The 5,195-nt window shown below is 36.2% G+C and overlaps 1 pseudogene; it reads right to left on the reverse strand.

Annotated features, from left to right (window-relative positions):
* Window positions 1-4,308: 4,308 nt before the first annotated feature.
* LOC100474195 lies at window positions 4,309-4,853 on the reverse strand (annotated as a pseudogene).
* Between the last annotated feature and the right edge of the window lie 342 nt (window positions 4,854-5,195).

The raw sequence follows: 5,195 nt of genomic DNA on the forward strand, positions 1-5,195 counted from the left end.
TTTCCCTACATGAATTTTTTATGTGTTTGTGGTGTAAGTTGCTTTCTATATTAATTTTTCCCTTAAGTGTCAACTTCTCTCCAAAGACTCCAAGCCCCATATTTTGTCTTTTGATATATCTGATAAGTGTTTTATCACATGCTAAATAAAAGTTTGATCTTTTAGTGATTGTTCTTGAAAATGCCTTCATTATTTTTTTTTGGAATTTATCTCAGTTTAAAGTGGTGACACTTCATTCTTTTGTGTGAGCTCTAACGATGCATTTTCATATGCTCATTATATTCAACTGACTTCAAAAAGAATAATTATCGTAATGGATTATAACATATGGATTAAAAGAAAACACAAGTCCATCATGATACCTTAAAAAATGTGAGAGAAGGGGGACAAGAAGGAAAATCTCCTTTGTACCTATGCCAACTAATAAATGTATAAGAAATGACAATAGAATTTTAAAATCACCAGTGTGCAATTTCCAATGTAATAATTAATTCAGTCAAGTATCTCAAAAGATTCCAAGTGGGTGAAAGGTTACTGAGCAACACAATATTCACATAGTCTTGAATATCACCCCAAAGATTACTTATTAATTACAGAGAAACAGAAGTACCACTAAAATGGAGAGAATTGGCAGTCACTATTTTAATCCAATATTCAAAATTATTACCACTTATATGGGACATTTGACATTATGTGCCCCTCTGATGTGATAATAGGAAATACAGAAAATTACTCATATAAAGTCTTTGTCAGAATGTTTAACCTGAATCTACTAATATGGAAACAGACAAATCCAGAATATGGAACATTCAAAGGACAATAGACATGGATTCTTCAAAATTATCAGTGTTGTAAGAAAAATAAAGTCAGGGATACTAGTAAAAATTAAGAGACTAAAGAGCTATAACAATCAAATGCAAAATATTATCTTTGATTCAATCCTGGATTGAAAAATTAAATAGCTATAAGTGAAAATTCTGGAGATAATTGAGGAAATATGAATATAAACTATATATTAGATGATATCCAATTTATGGTGACTTTCTTCAGTATGTAGGGAAATGTCTTTATCAGGAAATACAGGCTGTAGTGTTTAAGAGTGAAATATCAAGATGTATGTAATTTATTTTCAAACAGTTCAGCAAAAAGAGAAACAAAATCAGGCATGCCATTAACGATTGGTGAGTCTAAGAGAAGTTATACAGGTATTCACTGGAGTATCTTTTGTAACTTTTTCAAAATTAAAAGTTTTGGGAAAAATACATGGGAATTTTAGTCTTTCCCCATTTTCTTGCCTTAAAACTGTAATGCACTTGGGAGAAAATGAACATTTTTACAACACTGGGTATTCCCAAAGAGTGTTAAGTGTGCTCATGGATTCAATCCTTGGGCATTCCATTCTACTCCCTTGGTTTTCCTCCTACTTTATTGGTTTTTCCTTCTTCTCTGTCAGTTCTCCTTCTCTTTGACTTCTAAGTTTTGAGTATACTAAGGCTTTGGTCTCTCTCTTCTTTGATTTTCGTACCTAGATGTAAGACTTTAAAAATACCATCTACAGGCTGACAACTCTCAAACGTATGTATCTTGGCTGGGCCACTTTCTCCATCTCTAAATTAGTATAACAACTGCTTATTCTATATCTCCACTTGGATGTCTAATAGGCTTCTTAAATTTGGTATGTTGCAGCTTGAATTCCTGATATATTCCTCATGAGTCTGCTCCACCTAAAGCTTACTCCATCTCGATTGTTAGCAGCTCCATTCTTTTATTTTATTTTTTAAAATATTTTTAAAAGTAATCTCTACCCCTAATGTGGGGCTCGAACTCACAACCCTGAGATCAAGAGTTGCATGCTCTACCAACTGAGCCAGCCAGACACCCCAGCAACTCCATCCTTTTAGTTGCTCAGGCCAGAATCCTGGAGATTGTCTCCTAACAGGACTCCCTCTATATCTTACCTGTGGCTCTGCATAGTCTATAATCAACACAACAACCAGGATAATCCCTTTAAGATATATTGCATTAATGCTCTTCCCAAAAACTCTTTGATGACTTTTCTTTTCATTCAAGGTAAAGTCAAATCCGACAAGGTCCAACAAAACCTATTAGATCTGACCCTCTGTTACCTGTTTGACCTAATCTCTATTTTAATTTACTCTTCTTGAGTTGCATTGAAATTGATTGTCCTAGAAAGCTTTCATTGTACGGGCCTGTGCCATATTTCTTCTGCTGTGAAAGATCATCCCCCAGATATCTGTATTACTTTATCCCTAAGACCTAGTTTTTGCTGAAATCTCAACCTCACAATGAGGTCAACCATGACCACCTTATATACCACCTTATATACTATGCAGTCATATATCTATTCTTTAATCTCCCTGAATATTTTCATTTTCCACAATAGTCATCAAATTCTTTTAAGATTTTATTTATGTATTTGTCAGAGAGAGAGAGAGAGCACGCACAAGCAGGGAGAGTGGCAGGCAGAGGGAGAAGCAGGCTCCCCACTGACCAAGGAGCCGAATGTGGGACTCAATCCCAGGACTCTGGGAACATGACCTGAGCCAAAGGCAGACCCTTGACTGACTGAGCCACCCAGGCATCCCAGCAGCCATCAAATTCTAATATATTATGTAACTTTCTTACTATTTATGTTTGTAGTTTATTACCTCTCTCCTTCAATATAATGTAAAATCCATGGGGGTAGAGATGTTTGAATGTTTTTTTCTCTGCTATACCCAAGCAATTCTAATGATGTCAGACATACAGTAAGTGTGCAATGTATGTTTGTTAAATGAGTTAATTAATTTCAAAGTACATTTCTGCATTTTACACAGTACTTCCCTGAACTTTTCTTGGTAAATATTCTTTGTTGCTTGTTTCTATTTTCAATGGGTTCTTTTACCCATTTTCCCAGTTGATTAGTACTACTATAAAAGGTAACTGTTACCTTCCTCTTTCTTTGTTCTCCCCATCCTTTTATGTGTCCAAAACATTGTAAATTAAAACCGAGGCAGACTCCCCACCATCATAATTGAAAGTTCTATGTATGTTAATTGGGATCAATAGTGATGACCCCTCTTTGATTTCTGGTGTTGGCATTTTGTATCCTGTCTTTTTCTTCTTGGTTAACATGGAAGATGTTCATCAATTTTATTGAATCTTTCAAAGAACCAGCTCTTGTTTTCTTTGATTTTTCTCTATTATTTGGATGTCTTTGATTTATTGATTTTTTGTCTATTTTTCATTATTTCCTTTCTTATGCTTGTTTTAGGTTTTAATTGCTCTTCTTTCTCTTGTTTCCTATAGTGCAAGCCTAGTTATAGATTATAGATCTTTCTGGGATGCCTGGGTGCCTCAGTCGGTTAAGCATCTGACTTCAGCTCAGGTCATGATCTCAGGATCCTGGGATCAAGCCCCATGTCAGGCTACATGCTCAGCAGGGAGTCTGCTTCTCCATCTTTCTCTGCTCCTCTCCCCACTAGTGCTCTGGCTCTCTTTCTCTCAAGTAAATAGATAAAATGTTTAAAAAATTATAGATCTTTCTTCTTTTCTAATGTATGTATTCAATGCGATAAACATCCTTTTAAGCACTGCTTTCACCGTAGCTCACAAATTGTGATAGGTTGTATTTCTATGCTCATTTGGTACAAAATACTTTAAAATTCCTCTTGAGACTTTTTCTTTGGCCTATATTTTATTTAATAATGTTTTGTTCAGCTTCCAAATATTTGGAACTTTTCCAAGTGCTATTCTGTTACTGATTTCTGGTTTAATTCTATTATCTGAGAACATAATTTGTATAATTTCTATTAAATTTGTTAAGGTGTGTTTTATGGTCCAGGATGTGATCTGTCTTGGTGAATGTTCTATGTGAGCTTGGGAAGAATATGTATTTTGCAGTTGCTGGGTAGAGTGTTGTATAAATGTCAATTAGATCAGTTTGATTGATAGTGCTGTTCAGTTCAACTATATTCTTACTGAAAGATGAGTGCTGAAGTATAATAGTTGATTTGTCTATTTTTCATTTCTGTTCTATCAGCTTTTGATTCCTATATTTTGATGCTCTGTTGTTAAGATACACACACGAAGTGTTTCTATGTCTCCCTGGAAAATCGACCTTTTTATGATTATGTATTGACTCTCTTTATCCCTGGTAATTTTTCTTGTTTTCGAAGTCAGCATTGTCTAATCTAAAATTAATATAGCTACTCTAGCTTCCTTTTTCTTAATGCTAGCGTGCTATATCTTTTTCCATACACTTGTTTTTTTTAAACTTTTATTTGCATTTACTTTATGCAGAATTTATTACCAGGTTGTAAGTTTTTGTTTCTTCATCTTCTTCTGGAATATCGTTTCTTTCTGTGCAACTTCCTTTTCTGGTTTAGGAATACTTTGCTCTTTTTCTGTAAGGATCACCTGAGTGTGGCAGGGCGAGCTTGTATATGGGTTAATCTGACCATGAGCCCTGTAAATTCTATGCTGCATCTTGGGGGCTTTGTTCACCTGGATACGCTCAATGATCAGAGAATCTACATCTAAACACCGAAGTTCAGCATGACTCTGCATTTTTAAGCATGCGCGGTAGAAGTCAGCACTCTTGGGCCACTGACCCTGAGTCCAGCCCCACTGTTTGGCCTGGGGACATCTACCAACTCCACCATTGTAGTGACGAATGGCACACACTGCTTCTGCAAAGTGACATCCTTCAGATACTTGGTGGCTTTTAAAGTCTGCATACCCTTGATGGTTTGGGCAGTTTCATGTGTGTTCTTAAAGTGAACACGAAGATTTGAACCTCTTGATTTGTATGATTGCGTAGGGGTCTCTGGGTCAAGTGAATTGCGAACCATTTTTGGAGATCCCCTCAGGCCGCTTACGGGAGGAGCTCCATATATTTGCTTTTAACCTGCGCCTTTAGAGTAGATACCTTATAGACAGCATAGAGTTGGGTTTTGGTTACTTCTCTTACCCCCTGCCAGAGACATGAGGGAATTTTTTTTTGGGGGGGGCTCTTTAATGTGAGGACCTGTTGGGATTCCTGGAGGTAAAATTCACAAAAGTGCAGAGGCCTTCCTAAGACTGTAGCCTGCAAGAGTTTCTCGCACTCACATTCATCTACACACTGCCTCCGATAATTTCTCGAAGTTACTATCTAAGTGTTCTTACCGGTTTATGTCTCTACTAGGCTTCTA

This window comes from Ailuropoda melanoleuca, chromosome X (assembly GCF_002007445.2).
Source record: "Ailuropoda melanoleuca isolate Jingjing chromosome X, ASM200744v2, whole genome shotgun sequence".
NCBI classification, from domain to species: Eukaryota; Metazoa; Chordata; class Mammalia; order Carnivora; family Ursidae; genus Ailuropoda; species Ailuropoda melanoleuca.